A 22,337-nucleotide genomic window follows, 5' to 3' on the forward strand; every position below is an offset into this window, starting at 1 on the left:
ATTTTAACAATCTCGCCACTTCGCCGTCACCTCGACATGGTTATTTGATGCTATAACAGCACAAAAGTATAACAATAACTGGTTGGTAGATGTGGTTTGACAAAGAAAAAACGCGTTGTGGTAGCGGTGAGGCTACATTGATACAATTGCTTTGAAAGGGTCCGATGCACCGAGACGAGTGTTTGCAAATGGCACCAAATAATCTTAAGCTCGGTGAAACGGAGAAACGGCGCGGAAACGCTGAACGACAACAGGAACATCGTAGGCGGCAGAAGCGACAACAAGAACAGCGACAGCAACTAGGAGATCATCAACAGTAACAAGAGGACAGGAGGTGTTCACAATTGGCTCGGAAACGACGGTATAGGGCGACGCTCGATAAATAGAATTCTAAAGAAATTCCAAGAATTGTCCGCTAATCCGTAAGCATTCTTTGACTTCGGAAAATGCTGAGTAGACATGCATAAACTAGCAGCATAAGTAAGCAAAAGAGACGTAACAGCCGAGCCAAAGAATGCTTACGCATAAGTAGACATATGATGAAATTTCTGCAGCACGTTTTTTTTTTCCTTTTTCATATGAGCAATAAAGAAATACCATATTCATCTGCTGGCTTCGCCCTTTTAAAAAGCCTTGTTGCCTAAAAGATCACCCATTTTATTTTAAATATCCCGCCACTCTTTTATGGGCATTATCTGCAATGCAACTATTAAATATTCTTATTCTAGCGCCACTTACCCATGTTCTTTCATGCATCCCAAAACCCACTACTGAATATAACAGACGGCACGTCGAACTGATATTTCTGTGGAATTAAAAAGTCCTTTTCAACAACACCTGCGTCAGAAACATTGTGAATAGGCTTCCATGAGCAAAACGTCGACCAGAATACATGCACCTATATAAGCAGTGAAGCGTTCTCATTTGACCGCCGTTTCTGCCTGTTGTTGCACCACGATGCTGATAGCGAACACTTTACCGAATCTCGAGATCTCAGTGACGATGATCTTGCTGTCCTTGTTAGCTGTATGTTCCAGTGCAGATATAGACTGGGGTTATGTAAGTACAGAGTCGTGTTATTCTATATCTGTATTGTACTGTCTGAGAACTGAACTGCTTTTTTGAAAGCGATAATGAGGCATTGTTATTATTAAGAACCTACGTATTTTACACCCTGCTATCATCTCATCATGCTCTTTAGCTGAGGTAGATAATGTTTGTAACATCGTAATAAATGCCACGGCGTGAAAGGCGCAACACTTGCCCAAAACGCAATCTCATCGCGAGCGCATGCTAGAAGCCGTGACTTTCTTAGTATTCGCTCATTGCCAAAGTTCTCAGCGTCGAGTCATTCGGCTCACACTAGTGTTCTGTCTGCTTAGCCGAAAAAGCCGAGTGAAAAAAAAAAAAAAAAGACAGCCGCCTTGTATGTCAATGCAAGCGAACAGAACAACGCTTGTGTAAAGCTATTGACTTTATTGGAAGATAGATGCCCTTGAAGACTTAGAGTTATTGCCGCGAGTACGATTGTTCTTACAATGCTTAATGTCGCAGAGCACAGAGTCGTTGAATAGCATATCTGTATGGAGCGATTTGAACCAAAAAAAATTGGATAAGTTCGGCTCGGCGAGCTCCCATATTCCGGTCTAGTTCCGGTTCCGAGAAATATAAATTTATAACGGCTTGCGAACTGGTTCACAACACTCAACCGGTTCGGCACAGTAAATGTTACCTTGCCTTATGCCAACCTACTGTGCGGTGCTGTCGACGTTTCTTGTCATGGCGCATGCGCATGCTCAGTCAACTGATAGATAAAGCGGATTGCCTCGCACACGGAAGACATAAATCGAAGTTTTCGTTCGAAGACAACGCCTTCCTTGCGATCTTCAAGCGGGTATTGGCGTTTCTGGCACTTGGCTATCTATTTTGTAACCTGTTAACAAAACGCGCAATTGTGTTAATTTGGAATGCCGCGCGAACCTGAAAACCGCCTCAAAGTGTACGTCTCAACGAGACAAGGAGTGAGAACTGGTCTCTGGGTATTTAACATTGACGGAACGCGCGTAATTAGCACCATTATCGCAATACATTAACCGCATCGCGATTGGTAGCCAAGACAGCTGCGAACTCAAAATGGCCGCGAATTCAAGGCAGCGCGCACGGAGATAGGAGTGGCCACTTTCACAGGCGGCGCCGGCGTGCCGACGACGGCACTGGCACTCCGCGGAGGCAACCACGCTAACTGGTTGCTGCTGAAGTCGTTCGCGAAAGTTACCAGCACCTTGGCCGCGGCCACATTGCTCTCCGCTCATCGAGTTGCTTCATGCGGCAGCACCGAGCTCTGGTGCTGTCGTGACCTCGGTGCTTTCGGCTTGGCGCCTCCTTCAGAATCGACGCCGAGCGACGTCGAGTGACGCCGGGCAGCAAAACGCCAGAAGACGTCGGTAAGAACGCTGAATGTGGGGTGGCCTTCCCTGTCTTACAGCGCAGCTCTTAGGCGGTCGTTCCTGCGTCGGCGTCGGTGTCCCTCAGCTTGACCGAGCAAGGGAGCACAGCGAAGGATGAAATAGCGAATGCGGAGTGCAGTGAAGGATAGAAGACGGCGATAGCGAAGAGAGCGCGAGGAGGAAAGCGGAAGAGGAGAGCACGGCGAAAGGGTGAAGAGGAAGACGGAGTGTGGCACGAGACAGGCTCTACGGCAGCAACGAGGCAGGCGACGAGCGCGTCCACCGATACCCTACGTGGAAACGAAGCGCTGGCGTGGGCTTCAGGCTGACTGCGCATGCGCAACCTGCACGCTCGCCTGTTGTGTTTACAGAACCAGTAGGATCTTGGAGGACTTGTTTTGACGCATTTGTGCATCATGCATGATGAAGTAAACGGTGCAAATCGTGAAACACCGCGGCGCACAAGCACACAGCAAATAGGGACCGCGAAACTGACCACGCCGGCCAACACTCTCTTTCGGTCGCGGGATCGAATCGCGGCCACGGCGGCCACATTTCGATGGGGGCGAAATGCGAAAACACTCGTGTACTTAAATTTAGGTGCGCGTTAAAGAACCCCAGGTGGTCGAAATTTCCGGAGTCCTCCGCTACGGCGTGCCTCATAATCAGGAAGTGGTTTTGGCACGTAAAACCCCATAATTTAATAATTTTTTTTAACACTCGCTTTCCGTTAACGGCAGAGAGGAAAACTCCACGGAGCGCGCTTTTAACTTACGGCGTCGTATGAGAGCGAGGAGGAAGCAAATCTTGGTTTAAACGACACGAAAGAAGGGCTGATGGCTAGATCGCACATCTTGTGGAAAATGAGGGAGTGACGAGAGAGTTGAGAAGGAGAACGAGGGAAGCGGAGTTGCGAGGAGGGGCGGGAGAGCAATGGATTTGCTTTCCCGCCCGCCTGATGTATGGCGCTAATTACCTCTGCCACCTAAAGTCACTGGAACCTGGAAAGTACCGCAGCCCTTTTCTCGTCGCCCCCGCGCTGCCGATTGGTCTCGTGCCGTCAGGTGATCACTCGCCACTATAGATGGTCCACGCCGCGCCGGAGCGGACGCGCAGACGAAAGCATCGCTTGCACACGCGCCGCGCGTTATGAGCCATCGATGGGGCAAGATTTTGCATTTCGTGCAATTTATTACATATGTAACTTTCTTAGAGTTAAAACGAACGGAAATGCCCGAGTGCTGCGCTTTCTGGTGCAGCAACCACCGATCGAGAATATAGGAAGGCGTTTTTGGCGATACCAAGCGGAAAGCACGACATCAAGAGCCGTGCTATCTCGCTTCACCAGGTAAAATGCGACAAGTTCACTCCCACGAGGTGGATTTGATGGCATAGGAAAACTGAGAAGCTTTGCGGTATCAACGAACTGCCTAGACGACATAATGTGATCGAGAAGCTTCTTCACGCGTTTTGCTTTGCAGGCTGCTCTTTGCCTCGCGCAAGAAAAGCGAGGAGATATTCAGAAACGTGCAGAACCGAGCTTAATGTGGCTCGAAGAGCGTCGGAATGCGGGCGGCTGGGTCAAAAAAAGAAAAGGTTGACAGCCACTTTAGCATATGCTATAGAGGATGAAGGCCAAAGCCTGCGCGCTCACGAGATATTCATTAAATTACTTTGACATTCTCACTCGAAGGAGTTGTTACTTCCTATTAATTGTTTTCTCTTTACTTGCTCTTGTTTCCAGCCGCCTAGACATCGTCACTGGTTCTGCGTGATTATAGGCAAGCTAGAACGGTCGTGGAAAGTCTATGAAGACCATCAAGATACATACGCATGTTCACTGAATGATTTTTTTTTTTTTTTTAGCACTTTAATCGACAATGGTAGCTGTGTGGACTTGTATATATGGTGTATTCTGCTTTCTTCTAGTGCAGGCAGAATGAGATGAACAGGGAAAAACAAATTAGGCAAATACGGAGCACCAACTTTCCACAACAGACTTATTTCCAATTCTCGCAGGCGTACTTATACTCCTAAAAACGTCATAAGACAGGTGTACATTGCTCGGCAAATGTGAAGAAAACCGGGAAAGCCACACGCAGACGCTTTTGTGGCCAGACTGATTATTTAGAAGGGTGTCCGTTCAACGCGAATAGATGTAACCGAGCTCTTTTATTGATAAAGAAATTGATGGCTTACTCGCGCGGGATTTTGTATTTTGGTGCCATAACGCCGAACGGTCGTCCGATTTCACCACCCATGAGCAACCTAAGGGTTTTGCCTTAACAACACGATGTAGTGAGAAAACCACTACAATCAAGAGCTATCGAACTGCCACTGTCGAATATTAAAGTGTGCATTTTTCGCGTGCTGTTTATTACGGATTAAAACAACGCGAGCGTAGCCAGGATAACTAAGTTTTAGGATCAATGTTTTTTTTTTTTTTTTTTTGTACTGCAGTAAGAGACCGTTTATCTACGTCGAAGTCGATCTGTATCAATTGTTTTCAACGCAAGTAAATCAGTAGCCGCGTTAAAAAGCAATTACATCCACGCTTATAAACGATGCGCGGCGCACTTGATGCCTAGTCAGTCTCAAAAGTATTGTGAGACACACGAACATCGCGTTAATTTTGCATTAGGGCGGGTGCCGTATAGTTTAATGCTTTACTTTCCTAGTATATGAAGTGTCGTGTCTAGCTATGTGCCGTGCGGTTTTATTTGTGCATTTCACAGCGCCCCTTGCGACAACCATCGTGCCGTTCTTCAATGCAGCAAGTATAGAAACCCCGAGGAAGAGCTCCTCGCCTTTCCTCCAACGCTTCGAATAGCTACGAGTTAGCTACGAAGGTAAAACAGTCAACGTAACCAAACCCGATATTGACGTAGGCCTGCAACGTATAAAATGCTTAAAACACGAGTAACGTTTCTTAACTATGCACGGTGTTAAGCAATTTAGTATGCTCCTTGGATAGCTTCTCAACGGGCACAAGGCTTATGGGGAAGGAGAAGAAATGACAGGACGGCCGCTCGAATTCCCGACCTGTTGGTGATCTATTCATGCAATTTGGTGCCTGTGAATACCTTCCTATCGTGCTAACTGCTTCGCACGCATAGCAGATGCACCATCTCATATTTCCTCTAGAGGTCTATGAAATGTGTCCATTTCCAATAATGGTAGCTACGTTCGGATCATAGCTACGCATAGCTGATATGCTGCCGCCCGAGAGGCGCGTTAGACCAAATCTGGCAACAACAGCACCATGTTGCCTACGCGCGCTCCGGCGGTTGCGGTACACTCTTAGGAAAAGTTACACCCTTTCGCTTGCCCCTTCTGCCACACAACAATAATCGTTATCTGCCGTGATGCGTTTCCTTTCTTTTACGCTGCGAGCCCGGAACTTTCCAGTAACAAACGGCACGCGCGTTATCAGAAGGGGCACTCTAAAGGGTGTAAACTGTTCTATGCTGATAACGCGCGTGCCGTTCGTTACTGGAAAGTTCCGGGCTCGCAGCGTTAAAGAAAGGAAACGCATCAAGGCAGATAACGATTATTGTTGTGTGGCAGAAGGGGCAAGCCAAAGGGTGTAACTTTGCCTAAGAGTGTACTTTCGAGGTTCCAGTGACTTCACTGCCACCGAAGCGGCGGAGATTCCGAGGTCGGACGGCGGCAGCGCGCTCGCCGCGCGCTCGCCCGCCTTGTATACGTAGCCGCGCGGGTTCAGAGCTTCATTCCACATCGCTATGGGTGACGACGCACCAGCCCTTAGGCGCGGGCGGGGAAGACCGAGAAAGTACGCCACGGCGGAAGAGGCTAGAACAGCTCGAAATGGGCCGCTCGTCGTAACCGCCGTCGGGAGCAAGCGTCTATGGATGAAGTTGTGGCAGCGGCCGGACGAGGACAGCATGCGGCCCTAATGCGACGCAGACGCTCTGGGAAATTGCAGAATCTGTGGAGAGAGCTGCCACTGCGGCAGCGGTCTCTCTAAATTTTCGTTGAGTGGTGAAGGTACCAACGGGGGCGGACAGAAGACGAGCGGGACGACCTTCATAGGGTGCTTTTCAGGGGGCTGGTCAAGGGGTGACGGGCACGGCCGCTGTGGAGATATGACAAGGGCGACACAGCCGAGCGACGTCCAAGTAGAAGAAAGACTTCATGCACAATCCACTTGGTGCAATGTGTGATGTGTCGGACCGCGTTTGGTTCGAAATGTCGATATAAGGACTCACAGTAAGACGGGCCGAAAGATCGACGGCAGATCAGCAGAAAGTTCTCCAGAAAGTTCAGCACCAGATCAGCAGAGCGCTCATCATAAAGTTCAAGAGCACGTCAGGAAAAAGTTCAAAAGAAAGTTCAGCTGCAGATCAACAGGGTCCAACTAGGCTTTCGCCTTCACCTTCTTGGTAATTTCTCAGCATCCCCTGTAATTTTTTTTTTGCCTCGGTCTATAACTGCGTCACCGCTCACAAAAGTGCATGGGTACTTTGCGACATGATCTTAAGATGAACAGATTGCAGTCGAAATGACAACAAGCGAACATTTTTCACGATTGCAGTGCGCCGCCGAGACTGCAAGATGGGTTCTAAGAAGAGAGAGAGAGAGAGAAGGGAAGACAGAAAGGCAGGGAGGTTAACTAGACTGAGTCCAGTTTGCTACCCTACACGTGGGGAGGGGAATGGGGAGTGAAAGAGGGAGAGAGAGAACTTAGGTATAGGATGTCTACAGTCTGGCACTCAAGTCTGTTTCCCTCAGGTAGCGAAAAAGCGCTCGAACTGCTTTCTGGGCCAATGAACTATGAGGCCAGGCCCCCAAGATCTTCGCTTCCGTAAATGGCCTGTCATCCAGTCTATTTAAGGCACACTGGAGAGTCTCGCGTTGATTATCGAAGCGAGAACAGTGGCACAGAAGGTGACTGATGGTCTCTTCACACTTGCACTTCGCGCACATTGGTGAATCCGCCATTCCAATACGATAGCCGTAGGAGTTGGTGAATGCTACTCCTACCCACAGCCGACACAGCAGTGTTGCGTCACGTCGTGGAAGATTCGCTGGTAATGTAAGTTTCAGTGATGGATCGAGGCTGTGTAAACGACACTTAGAGTTCTGAGGTGTATGCCAGCAACCTAACGTGATTGTACGAGCGAGACTGCGAAGCTCTCTTGCAGCGTCGACTCTGGATAAAGGTATAAGGAGTGTCGGTGAGCCAGCCTGGGCACGTCGGGCAGCGTCATCGGCGAGGTGATTACCAACGATGCCACAATGTCCCGGCAGCCACTGAAATATGATATTATGTCCTCTTTCAGAAGCGCAATGGCAGGTTTCGTGGATTTGTGACACCAGCTGTTCATAATTGCCACGTCGTAAACTTCTCAAGCTCTGGAGGGCTGCTTTCGAGTCACAAAATATTGCCCATTTGTTGGGCGGTTCTTTTTCAATGTATTCGACAGCAGCGCGAAGAGCGGCCAGTTCAGAGCCTGTAGATGTCGTTACGTGTGATGTCTTAAACTTGATGACGACCGATTGAGATGGTAGAACAACGGCGCCCGTAGAATTTTCCGAGACGGAACCATCCGTGTAAACATGAATGCGGTTAGAGTATGAACAATGCAGAAGTTCCAATGTGATCTGCTTGAGAGCCGCGGTGGTCAGGCTAGCTTTCTTCACTATTCCTGGAACAGCAAGGTACACAGGAGGCTTCTTCAAGCACCACATAGGGGATGGCGTTCTTGTTGCGGGTGAGTGCCTCAAAGACAAAGAGTGCCGGTTAGCCGCAATTGATCTGGAGAACGCTGCCCTGGGTCTTTTCTCAGGCAATCGAGCGAGATGGTGGTCAGGGACTCTGGATATATGGCGAACATGCACCCGGAGCGCGTCGATATCTATATAGGTCCTTATTGGGTGGTCTCTCGCGGTGGCAATTGTTGCCACGGTTGAAGCATTTCGAGGTAGCCCCAGACATGTTCGAAGGGCTTGGCCTTGAATGCTCTGTAGGACATGGATGTTAGTTTTGTTAGCATTGGACAGCACTGGTGTGCTGTATCGCAAGTATCCTAGGAAGAGCGTCCTGTATAGTTGAAGCATAGATGCCACGGATGTGCCCCACGTTTTACCGGCGAGAAACCTTAGTATATGGAAGATAGAAGTAAGCCTCTTCTTCAAATATGTGATGTGGGGGCTCCATGAAAGGTCTCTGTCTATAATAACGCCTAGGAATCGGTGAGTTTTTGCGTAGGAAATTGGTTGGTGGTCAATAGAAATGGGGTACCAGGTCATGGGCTTGTGGGTAAAGGCGACTAAGGCGCACTTCTCGGTCGAAATGCTGAGGCCTTGCGCACGCAGGTACGATGATGTTAGGGTCACGGCTTTTTGGAGCCGTGCACGCACCTGGAGACGTGTAACTGCCGAGGCCCATATGCATATGTCGTCAGCATATATGGAAAGGTTTACTGTATGTGGTAGAACGTCGGCAAGGCCAAGGATTGCAAGGTTGAACAAAGTGGGGCTAAGAACCCCACCCTGAGGGACGCCACGGTAAGTGTAATGGTCAGCAGTTCGGCCATCTGCACTGTGCACAAAGAAGGATCTTTTGAATAGATAGCTCCGAATCCACCGAAACATGCGTCCACCTATTCCATTATTTTCCAGGGCATCAAGGATGGCTTCATGCGTTACATTATCATAGGCGCTTTTCACGTCGAGGAATAGTGCAACCGATATACGCTTGTGGTGTTTTTCCTGTTGTACAGATGAGACTAGGTCGATGACGTTGTCAATAGAGGAACGGCCTCTTCTAAAACCAGCCATGGCATCGGGGTATACGTTGTGGCGCTCAAGATACCATTCTAGGCGGGTGAGAATCATTCTTTCCATGACCTTCCCAACACAGCTGGACAGCGCAATGGGTCGGTAGGACGCCAGGTCAAGTGGCGACTTTCCAGGCTTCAGGAGTGGTATCAAGCGGCTAGACTTCCACCGCTCAGGAACGACGCCATCATTCCATGACTGGTTATAACATTCCAGCAGTCTGCTTCGGCCATCTTCACCTAGGTGGCATAAAGCAGCGTAGGTGATGCCATCTGGTCCTGGCGACGATGAGCGCCTGCATGAGGCCAGAGCAGCGTCCAATTCCTCAAGTGAGAAGGACACATTCAATTCTGGGAAGCGTGTCGCAGGAACTTCACCCAGAATTTCACTATTGATGGTGACCACACTGCCCGCAATCTTCACACAGAAGTCTTCGGCTATATCGACCTGTGAGCGGCCTTGATGGAGGAGGCTTCTTCTGAGAATGGGTGTCGTTGCTGTGGAGACGAGCCAAGGCCGCGCACCGTCCTCCATATGATAGACAGAGGCTTGCGGGGGTCAAGTGATTCGCAGAACGTCTTCCACCGTTGTTCCTCCAACCTGTCCATACGACGTTGGATTTTCTTCTGTATACGTCGAGCGACTCTAAGGTCATGAATTGACTTCGTGCGCCTGTATCGCCTCTCGGCTCTTCTGCGAATCGTTCGAAGTCGCTCAAGTTCCATGTCAAAATCCGTACGTTTTTTCGCAGATGTAAATGTGTACTTAGACGATTCCAGTACACTTGTAATAAGGTTTTCAATGGTGCCGGTAAAACCTTCTTTGCATGCCTCTTCCACCTTTGTCTTATACGTTGACCACCTTATATATGCTTGTCGGGAAGTACAAGAGGAGAAGCTTCCAAATCCATTGATAATTAAGTAGGTGGGAATATGGTCACTACCATGAGTCTCGATGTCAGAGAACCATCGAACATTTTGACCAAGTTGCCGTGACACCAAGGTCAAGTCTAAGCAACTGCTATAGTTCGCACCACGCAAGTACGTCGGACTGCCATCGTTCATAATGCTAAGTTCATGGTCGGAAGCAAATTCTACAAGTTTCCGGCCCCTGGAATCTATTCTGGAGCTTCCCCAAGCCAAGTGATGAGCATTAAAATCTCCTGTGATAATCCAGGGTCCAGTAGTTGCCGTCAGGATGTCTCGCAATCGGTCGCCGTCGAACCGACTATATGGGGATATGTAGGCGCCGATAAGGGTGAAGGCCACTTTATTCTTTGTAATGCGGAGACACACGTATTGGTTTCCATCATGAGGCTGCACTGAGTGGGGGATGTAAGTCAGTTCTGTACGGATGTAAACAATTACTTTGCTGGGTTGCCCGCACGTTGACGCCATAAAGGCTTCGTATCCAGAGAGTCTTAGCGCTTTCGACACGTTCGGTTCACATATTACCAATACAGGAAATCGGTTCGTGAAAACGTATTGGCGGAAACATGAAATCCGTGATTTAAGTCCTCTGGCATTCCACTGGAAAATTGTCGCGCTACGCACTTCATCACGGAGTGAAGGCAGTGGAAGAGCCATTGTGCTTATGCAAGATTTGCAAGCACTGGGCTCAGGGCATCCAACACTTGAACTGCGCTTCGAGCTGTTGGCGTATTCGAGTTGCCCACAAGCGTGCGAATCGCATTTATCAAAGACTTGAGCATTGTTACAATTCGGCGGTCATGCTCTGTCAGCTCATCTGGGTGAGGGGTGGAGCATTGTGGTGCCTTTCCTTGTTGGGGTTTTTCCACGGGGCTTATCCTTGGCAGTGGTGGCCATTCCTCATTCACGGCAGTCTTTTCAGATGCTCCGTTATCTATACACGGTTTGGAAACATTCTGCACTGAGGTTGGAGCAGATTCAACAGCAAGAGGCTGTGCGGCACGCGTATTCTTTGTGCGGAGAGCAGAATTCCTTGATGAGCGTCTGCGATGAGAACGACGTCGCCTGACGTCAGCAGCTGCTTCACGATGGGTCGACCGGTCCCTCACCATTTTCTTCAAGATGGAGAGTTCTCGCCTAACTCTAGGACAATCCTTTGATGAGGCATCGTGGGGCCCTTGACAGTTCGGACACTTATAAGTTTTTGCCTGGCAGTTGCCTGCAGAGTGTTGTGCTGCACAGCGGGAACATATAGCAGACTTTCCACAGACGGCGCTCACGTGACCGAATTTCTGACAGTTTCTGCACTGAAGCGGCTTGGGAACAAATGGCCGGACAGCATGTCGAAAATGACCTACCTTCACATGCGATGGAAGGCAGTCACCTTTAAAGACAATTTTCACGCATCTGGAAGTTCCGAGACGGGCCACCTGTAGTATGTGGGTCCCATGATTGGCAGGCTTTATCAAAAGTGGTAAATCCTTGCCTGAAATGGCCGCATCAATGTCATATATGACGCCTGTAGTAGTCTCTTTTCCCATCGGGATGATGGTACGGACGTTCATGCCACCGAGAACAGTGACAGCTCGCAGAGAATCTAACGCCGACGCTTGGGCGACGTCTACCGCGACAATATTCTTCCGAGGGTTGACTCGTACGTCCTCAATGCCATTTGGCAACAGTCTCTCGAGTTCAACCGATGCAACTTGCCTGTTGAGGAACCTCATGTTGTCGGAGGGTAGCACAGGTAAGAAAAGGATGGTGTACTTTGGCGAACTTTGCGGAGTCCTCATAGTAGATGTGTCCACAGAGGCCCCAAGCATCCGCCGCTTTGCTTTCTTACTCAGGACAGTCACGTAGTCGTCGTCGGAGCTGTCGTCGCTCTCGGTCGAGTCTATCAGGGTAGCCTCGCTGTCGCTCGAGAGGCTGTTCCGCTTCCTTGAGGCTGCCGACGCGGGCGCCGCTACATCAGGTCGGAGTGCGGGTGGCTCCACTTCCATTCCCGTCGGGCAGGGAACAGTGTTCCCCGGAAGAAAGCGAGAATTACCACAAAATACTGGTGACGGAGAACAAACACTCAGCAAGAAAAACTTATGTATCGAGCGCGCTGCATAGTAATGAATGTATTAATTCTTAAAAGATAGTGAGGCCTAACTAAAAGCCAACGGTGTTTGAAAAGCTTTCTCCTTCAGATGGAGGTGACTGAAATAACTGGGAAGCAACACTAGAAAATATACAAATACAATATATCTGCACTTACGGGTGCAGCCAGATGATGTCATAAAGTGGTAAAGAACTTGTCTGTATAAGGGTAATATTTCTCTGCTTAAAATATAGTACCCCATATGAACAACATAATTTGTCACATCAGCGCGAAGTCTGCTGAGATAGATAAGCATAAGATAGGATGGTCTCTACAAAAACAGTATCGCTCGAGTCCCGTGTCGAGCAGTCAACGAGCAGTTGTATAAGCTCTCTCTAAGGGCTGCAAACTGAGCAAACCGTTTCTGCTTCCTGCGCTGTACTCAGTACACTGACTTTTTAAATGTTATATACGCCTGTCAAGTCGTAAAAGAAAAGCAATAAAAATTATTAAGAACAACACATTTGTTTTTAAGGGGCCAGTGTCCCAAGAAAGACACACTAGTAATCCATGTTGGCAACACCATAGGAATGTCAGCCCAATAATTCGCGCCTTATTGGCAGCGCTAATATTGTTAAGCACATGTGCAATCCGGTCCAGCGTTGGATCTCTTTCAGAATGGCACAGCCAATATTCGCGCCACGCTGTTAATGTTAGGCCATCCTCGGGCCAGGAATCTGAATGGAACCGCTCATACCGGAGTCACGCCGCTAACCTTAAGCGGAAGCTTTAGCTCGGCTGCTCCTACCTAAATACATGTAAAAGGAGAAATCGCTTTTCTCGGTAACCACTGCACCAAATTTGACGACAAGGTTTGTTGCATTTAAAAGAAAAACGTAAAATCTAGTGACTGTTTGTTTCGAATTTTTTATTTAGGTCCTCCCTTTTTTATTAAAAATTGGCAAAAACCAGTAATTTTCAAAAAACGAAACTATCAGGTTTACAACTCCGTAACTCAACAAAAAAAGATGATAATACAATTTTGTGAATTGCATCTAATAGTACATCTAAAGCGGACAAAATTGATATGTTACAGATGAATATAAAAAATTTAATATGGAAATGCAGCTTTTACAGAACCCTTGTAACCAAAGTAACAAATTCACGTAAGATGTAAAATGACACATCGAATTTGTCCGCTTTCAATGATCTAATGGATGCCGTTTACAGAATCGCGATAGCTATTCTTGATGCAGAGCTATGAATTTCTGAACTTCGTGCTTCTATTTTTTTCGAGCGGTTGAATATTTGAATATTTTTTTAACAAAATTCAAGCCCTAAATCGGGATTCCGCTTCCAACAGTCACTAGAATTTGACATTCTCTCTCAAATACAACAAATTTCATTAAAATCGGTACAGGGGTGATCTCAGAAAAGCGTTTTTGCGTTTTACATGTAGTTGAATAGGCCGCGTCGGAGATGGGCCCGAGCTAAAGCTTCCTCTTAAGCCGTAATTGGGCCAGCAACTGCCCACACGTTTCGAACGTTGGCGCGATTTGACGTGCCGCCCGGCTCCGTCCGCAGTCAATGTGTCCGTCTCCCGCATGCCTAGAATGTCGTTTTGGGCTTTCTCCGAAGCTATGACTTTTTTTTTTTCTGCCTCCTCAAAAGCTAGCTTCCTGCACGTTAACAGAAAGCGATGTGCGTCGTCGCGCCACATTCCGCAGGCTGCTGCGGTATCGTAGCATACGGTGCAGTGAGTCGCCGAAGTTGCGACTTTCGGCCAGTGTCCGGAGAGGTCGAGGGTGCAGTCTAGAAGGCTCTCTCCATCCCGTTGTTTGCGCATGAAGAAACGGCAAAGTTACTGCTATTTCATCAACCTGAAGATTGTACTGTTCCTCCATACAAGCAACTACGTCAGCAAAGGTTAGGCTGATCACCTATACTAATGGACAGCGCCCTTCTTTACCGCACGGCAAAGAAATGCTGCCCGCGTCGTCAAGATTAATCGGGAGTCCCCCGCTACGGCGTGCCTCATAATCACATCGTTGTTTTGAAACGTAAAACTAAAGGAAGTTGCTCAATTTCTATTGCGTGCGCTCAATGCCACAGAGGGTCATCTTTTGTAACACTATCTACACAGGCACTACACGAAAACGTAATCTTCAAAAATTACCTGCTTTGTCTTTCACTGTCAAGTCATGACTGATTGCTATCTCATAGGATAACGACGACTACGACGAAGTTGAAGGAAGGTCTTGCACTTCGAGCGCTGACTGCGAGCCATTCACGTATTATTGTTGCGTGATACAAGGCTATCAGTATAGATATGGAGCCTGCAATGCTCGAGGACAGCTTGGGGACAGATGTAGTAATGCGCTTGTAAGAAATAACGAGTATAATAACTACTACGCCCCGTATCTTTACCAGTGCCCCTGTGTGCAACCAGGTAGGTGACTCCATTATATCTGGCTTGGTCTCTTCGGGTTATTTATTACACTTATAGTGCCACGGCTACCCTTAGCAATGAAAACGGCCTTCAAAAAGGCAAAACGACGACAACAATGTCACAATGGCTGCATGCCCAAACCGGTCCGAGATTCGATATTTCCCGCTGTGTATTCTCTCAAGTGAACTCACTAAAAAGTTGTGCGAAATACTCTCCTCTGCAACATGACGCAAACAAAGACATGGCGACCCGCGCAGTGGCTTAGCGGCTATGGTGTTGGGCTGCTAAGCGCGAGGTCGCGGTATCGAATCCCGGCCGATGCGGTCACATTTTGATTGGGGCGAAATGCAAAAACTCCCTTGGTCCTGTGCATTGGGTACACATTAAATATCCCCTGGTGGTCAAAATTAACCCAGATTTCCCGCCTCACAATCAAATCGTGGTTTCGGCACGTATATCCCCAGAAATAATTAATTAATAAAGACATCCCGATGGTCGATAGCTTGCTATGGTTGCTGCGGGCGTCATTTCAGAAGGCTTGGAAGCGCAGTGTAGGCGTTCCGCCCTTGTAAGAGTTGCCACTATCAAGCGGGCAAGCATTGCTGCAGAAAATCACTGCAGCGTTGCTTCGTGCGCAAACTTGAATGCGACTGTAGAGCTACTTGTGATCTGCTGACTGTTTTGCGTTTGAGCGTACGCCACTACCTTACTAACGCACCCATAAATGAACGTGCAGGGCGGGCCCCTATTTACTTGAATAAAATAGCAAATTTCCCTTAAAACAGCGTCACCAGACAAACGGCGCAGTTCGAACGTAATCTCGAAATTATATCTTAATACTATCGACCTTTTTTAGGCGAACTCATGTCGTGATTTGATGGAACACATAACTTTATTTTCATAATTCCTTAACAAGTCGATGAATTAGCCTAAAGCCGACGACGCGGCCAGTGCGCTAATTCAAGCATTTCAAGCAAACTCAACTCGCTGAAATAACGCAAATATGTCGTACAGACGCATGAGTTTTGACGTTCTCCAAGAGGTTATGTACATCCCCTAGATCCACTCATGATGACCAGGAAATCGAAAGCTTCTATGAAGACATGGAATCAGCCATGGGTAAAGTCAAAACAAAATACACTATACTAATGGGCGACTTCAATGCCAGGGTAGGCAAGAAGCAGGCTGGAGGCAAGTCAGTGGGGGAATATGGCATAGGCTCTAGGAATAGCAGGGGAGAGTTATCAGTAGTTTGCAGAACAGAATAATATGCGGATAATGAATATCTTCTTCCGCAAGCGGGATAGCCGAAAGTGGACGTGGAGAAGCCCGAATGGGGAGACTAGAAATGAAATAGACTTTATACTCTGTGCTAACCCTGGCATCATAAAAGATGTGGAAGTGATCGGCAAGGTGCGCTACAGTGATCATAGGATGGTAAGAACTCGAATTAGCCTAGACTTGAGGAGGGAAAGGAAGAAACTTGTACATAAGAAGCCGATCAATAAGTTAGCGGTAAGAGGGAAAATAGAGGAATTCCGGATCAAGCTACAGAACAGGTACTCGGCTTTAACTCAGGAAGAGGAGTTTAGTGTTGAAGATATGAACGACAATCTTATGGACATCATTAAGGAGTGTGCAATAGAAGTCGGTGGTAACTCGTTTAGACAGGATGCCAGTAAGTTATCGCAGGAGACGAAAGATTTGATCAAGAAACGCCAATGTATGAAAGCCTCTAACCCTACAGCTAGAATAGAACTAGCAAAACTTTCCAAGTGAACCAACAAGCGTAAGACAGCTGACATAAGGATGTATAATATGTATAGAATTGAACATGCTCTAAGGAACGGAGGAAGCCTAAAAGCAGTGATGAAGAAACTAGGAATAGGCAGGACCCAGATGTATGCGTTAAGTGACAAAGCCGGCAATACATTACTAATATGGATGAGATAGTTCAAGTTGCTGAGCAGTGCTATAGAGATTTATACAGTACGAGTGGCACCCACGACGATAATGGAAGCGAGAATAATCTAGAGGATTTTGAAATCCCACAAGTAACGTCGGAAGAAGTAAAGAAAGCCTTGGGAGCTATGCAAAGAGGGAAGGCAGCTGGGGAGGATCGGGTAACAGCAGATTTGTTGAGGAATGGTGGGCAGACTGTTCTAGAAAAACTGGCTACCCTGTATACGCAATGCCTCTTGACTTCGAGCGTACCGGAATCGTGGCAGAACGTTAACGTAATCCTAATCCATAAGAAAAGGGGCGCCAAAGACTTGAAAAATTATAGACCGATCAGCTTACTGTCCGTTGCCTTCAAAGTATTCACTAAAGTAATCGCAAATAAAATCAGGAACACCTTAGACTTATGTCAATCAAAGGAACAGGCAGGATTCCGTAAAGGACACTCAACAATAGACCATACTCACACTATCAATCAGGTGATAGAGAAATGTGCGAAATATAACCAACCCTTATATAGAGCTTTCATTGATTACGTGAAAGCGTTTGATTCAGTCGAAACCTCAGCAGTCATGGAGGCACTACGGAATCAAGGTGTAGACGAGCCGTATGTAAAAATACTGAAAGATATCTATAGCGGCTCCAGAGCCGCCGTAGTCCTCCATAAATAAAGCAACAAAATCCCAATAAAGAAAGGCTTTAGGCAGGGAGATACAATCTCTCCAATGCTATTTTGGGGATAATTGGGGATAAGAGTTAATGGAGAATACCTTAGTAACTTGCGATTCGCTGATGATACTGCCTTGCTTAGTAACTCAGGGGACCAATTGCAATGCATGCTCACAGACCTGGAAAGACAAAGCCGAAGGGTGGGTCTAAAAATTAATCTGCAGAAAACTAAATTAATGTTTAACACTCTCGGAAGAGAACAGCAGTTTACGATAGGTAGCGAGGCACTGGAAGTCGTAAGGGAAAACATCTACTTAGGACAGGTAGTGACCGCGGATCCGGATCATGAGGCTGAAATAATCAGAAGAATAAGAATATCCGAGGTGCATTTGGCAGACATTCTCAGATCATGAACAGCAGGTTGCCATTATCCCTCAAGCGAAAAGTGTATAACAGCTGTGTCTTACCAGTACTCACGTACGGGGCAGAAACCAAGACGCTTACGAAAAGGGTTCTACTTAAATTGGGGACGACGGAACGAGCTATGGAAAGAAGAATGATGGGTGTAACGTTAAGAAATAAGAAAAGAGCAGATTGGGTGAGGGAACAAAAGCGAGTTAATGACATCTTAGTTGAAATCAAGAAAAAGAAATGGGCATGGGCAGGACATGTAATGAGGAGGGAAGATAACCGATGGTCTTTAAGGGTTACGGACTCGATTCCCAGGGAAGGGAAGCGTAGCCGGGGGCAGCAGAAAGTTAGGTGGGCGGATGAGATTAAGAAGTTTGCAGGGACAACATCGCCGCAATTAGTATACATGACCGGGGTAGTTGGAGAAGTATGGGAGAGGCCTTTGCCCTGCAGTGGACGTAACCAAGATGATGATGAAGAAGCGGTTATGTATAGATTCACATCAAGGCTTAGTTGCAAAACTATCAGGTTTTTATGTTAAAAGTAAAATAGGATCATGGATTTCTAGTTGCTGAAAACATCGAAGGCAAAGTGGAACAACCGAGTAATAGGTTCATTAACATGTTTAAGCCAGCGGTTAGCTCTTGCGGCCCTTCTTGTTTCTAATGTATATTAAATACTTGCAGTTGTCCATTGAGCATCTTTTTTTTTCAGATGTGAGACTTTGCCGATGACTGTTTTCTATATCAAGTGTTAAATAATACATGTAGTAAAACAACTTAATATTTGCTACAATCAATCTGCTGGTGATTTAAGCCTTGGCGTATGAGACTAAAGGCGTCGATAAACATATGCGTCACTTTTAAGAATAAGAAAAAAAGTCACTTAATTCTACAGACATGCCCTAAGCCACATATGTCAGCAGAAGCTGTCATGTTAAGCATTTGGGTCTCGATCTTGCGTGGAATTCACAATACGGTGTGCGTGAAATATATAATAAGGCCAAATATGCAATCTCTCTCACGCGAAGATATATACGAAAGTTCAAACTTAGTTATCCTCTATATCAAAATCGCTTCCAAATCGTGCGGCCACATTATAAGCATGAACTTTTTTGAGCCCTCATCAACATCAATCAACCAATCCGTCGAACGTACAGCTACGTTAACAACCATTATTATTCTCAATTCATTCAGCTCAGTTTTTCAAATTAACATTTTCACATTAGTATTACTTCTACCAAAATGTCTGCGTGATTTTTGTACAAAAATACGTGATCGGGCACCTACTGCTGCTGGGGACGCGTGACAGGCATACAATTTGTAGAAACAAAGAAAAACTACATCTGTAGCTGCGGGACATAACGGCACCTCGGTCAGCTTACCTGTCGCTCTTCGGCAACAGAAGAAAGAGCACTGAGCAGCAGAAATCTTTATTCTTAATAAAATTAGAACACAGCATTAGAAACTGTTACATCTCTCAGAAAATGATCTATAATTATGAGCAAGTGCCTTCCACAAGGTGGTGTGTGTTTATTTTTATTATTAGGTAGTGTCTGTGCCCCAAATACGTGAAAGTACGGAAACTTAACGCTTAGTTTTGTGAACGTTTCAGCTACAATCTCAGAAAAGCGAACGGCTGACGACGTGACCGGCAGTACTATTAGCGGTACTTTCTGGACACGCTCACTACAGGCACAGAGTGTGAGGAGGCCCTCCCTGCAAAGACATCTTCCGTCACACTCCGGTCGTGTACACGTACTGCCCCAACAACTCCGGAGTGGATATAGCATCGTCGTCGCCATTGCTCCTCTATTTTCGCGGTGTCCCTCAGATGCTAAGTGGCCAAGCGGATTTTCAACGCGGCGAGGCGGTGAGCGCGCGCGCCTGTTCAGACCCGACGGCTTGCCTGTCGGCCCGCGCCGCAGGGAAGGCGGAGCATCTAGCGTTTTGATGGCACACCTGTCGCCATCTCTTGACACCGGTCGTCCGTCCTCAACACGCGCGCACGAGCGTCGGCGCCACCGTCGTCTGGCCCGCCGCTCTCGCTTGCTAACCACTTGTGAAGAACGATCAGCTCGGACGAAGAAGACGAAATAGTTGGCATTCTACTCGCCGCTTCTTCAGCAGCTTTTCAAGACGAGCAGGAGAAAGCTCGAAGGAAGACAGCCCGCCAACGCCGCTGGTGGGTTCGCCCCGCCTTGCAAGAACGAGAGACAATGGGTCATGCCAGTGCTTTGATTCTTGTATTCAGTGTACTTTATACGTCGTGTCTCTTGTCATATAGCATTGGGCAGCATTTGATTGTGTCGATCCAAAGTGCAGCGCGAAATCCAGCTGTCTCGGTGGATGCCATTTTGAGTCGGCTTGTCTCCTCGAGCCCTGATTGGCTACGGGCAAGCGGGAAGCTCCGGCGGGGCGGAAAAAATCGCTCCGAGAGCAATCCGGCTGCCCGCCTCGCCTTCCGCCTGCTTTGCCCGCTCGGCGAGGAGGTTCTCACCGCTTTCCGCCTGCCCGCCCCGCCTTCGGTGTGAATGCGCCTTTAGGGGAGGCACGCTAGGCAGATCGCTTTCAAGACAGGGCTCGTGAGGCCAGTGAATACGTAGTTGCTTCCTGAATATAATGCCGCCGCACTCTCACCCCGGAGCCTAGCGCGTGATGCGCCTTCCGACTTCCTTGCGCGCGCGAGATTGAACCGCTACCGTTGGCTAACCGTCACGCGCTTTTGCTCGCGCATACAGCATACGGCGCGCGGGGATCGTGTTATCGCCCTCGAACTTTATACGGAACATCACGGCAACGAAGACGGCAGAAATGCGCCTTGAGTGTCCATATAGGAATGGCACCCATATGCTTGCGCGTCACCCGCGTTCACGAAGTGAAACGTCACTGTAAATTTTTGGCGTGTGTGCGTTTACCCCCCCCCCCCCCCAATTTCTGCAAAATTTCTCATATTTGCATGATCTGTTTCACTGCATTAAATGCGATATCATTACTGATTTGTTCAGACATGTAAACTTTGGTTGAATATGTATGCTGCAGTTCTCGGGACGACATATATAATAACATTTGCACACATTAGAAATTTTCCTCTGTCAAGAATAATTTTTGTATGCGCCATTGCTGTCATTGAAATTTTTTTCATTGCAATACTTTTAAGCCTTTTTAGGTGCAAACAATTCGGCACTATGATCGCACTCACAGAGCAATGCAAACGCGTACAAATCCAAAAGCAGCACATTTCTGCAAGAGTGGTTCATAGTTACGCTACCAAGCTACATGTTAACACAGCAGGTATGGTTTGGTCATACTCAGTGAATCTTTTCATTGCCTTATATCATTTTCAGATTATATTTGTCACCGGACTCATGGGCAACATCGATATGGTACTTGCCAATATTACTATAAGAAAAAGCGCGGCTGAGACGTAATTTAGGACTCGTGAAACTGAAACACACCAGATGAGACAACAAACAAAGAAATGCTCATATATATATATATATATATATATATATATATATATATATATATATATATATATATAGCACTTTGGAATCCAGATAGGCAAATAAATACTTGTCCGGGAAAGAATGTGCCATGGAATGGTTTGAACAGACTTAGTGCATGTTTTCGGTGCCTCATTCCATTTTCACAGTATGTTTCTCAACGTACTCTGGGAACAGTCGATATGGTACTTGCGAACATAACTATGAAATCAAGAGAGCTGACACCTAATGGAGAACTTGTGAAACTGAAACTCACGACACGAAACATTTTTAACAAAAAAAATCGTCAGAGACACTTAAGACTGCTTAGGTGTGGAAACTCAAAAGAATTATACAGTTGAAACTCGACTTAACGAAGCGATTATTATTTCTTTAACTCGGAAAGTTCGTAATATCGACAAAGGAATTTTTCGGCCCTTCGAAATCTAAAATTGTAACGTTGCGACACTTAAAGGCTACCGCGCGGCATTGTATTTGCAGCTAATTCAGCCATCTGTCGCATGAACCACTAAATAACGAAAGCAACCACCGCCGCCCCTTCCCAGGCGATGTTGACTCGGCTGTTCCGTGCATGGGTGCGGCGTGCATCTTCGTCAAAATAAAGCTAAGAATGTGACCAGGGCGTCTAGGTGTTTTAACGCGATAGCTTTAGAGCACACGCTCGAAGAAAAACTCGTCTGTGTCAAAAGTAGAACGAAATCACCGCCTTTCTTACTCATCTATCTCAGAAAAAACTTCGTTAAATCGAGTTCGACCAAGTTTGCTTCGCTAAATCGGGTTGATGATAACATTGAACCTTATGGGTACCTGCCGGGGAAGGTAAATTTATTCGTTAGATCGGGAACTTCGTAAAATTGGGTTTCGTTAGACCTAGTTTTAATTGTAGTACCTTTGGTGAAATGTTTTCGATTCACGTTTTGTACATGCATTAAAGTTCTTTATGCTGATTTGGCGTGTGTTTGCGTATACGTTGTCCACACACCAGCTCGTTTTATATGCTCGTGACTTGGCGTCGAGAGTCCAACGCAACAGACATAGCACCGATAAAATCCAAAGAGCAAGTGACGTGCGGCAGGCAGCA

At 47.0% G+C, this 22,337-nt stretch overlaps 1 protein-coding gene and 1 long non-coding RNA gene across 2 annotated transcripts in view; one reads left to right on the top strand and one right to left on the bottom strand.

The window, feature by feature from the left end:
• The window catches only part of LOC126543990 (uncharacterized), a 125,784-nt gene that overhangs the window by 35,458 nt on the left and 67,989 nt on the right, over nt 1-22,337 (bottom strand). The window lies entirely within an intron of this gene.
• LOC126543999 (uncharacterized) lies at nt 896-21,223 on the top strand. Its single transcript, XR_007602033.2, has 3 exons — nt 896-1,059; nt 14,487-14,712; nt 21,098-21,223. It is a non-coding gene; the product is annotated as an uncharacterized lncRNA (long non-coding RNA).

This window comes from Dermacentor andersoni, chromosome 10 (assembly GCF_023375885.2).
Source record: "Dermacentor andersoni chromosome 10, qqDerAnde1_hic_scaffold, whole genome shotgun sequence".
In the NCBI taxonomy this organism is placed as follows: Eukaryota; Metazoa; Arthropoda; class Arachnida; order Ixodida; family Ixodidae; genus Dermacentor; species Dermacentor andersoni.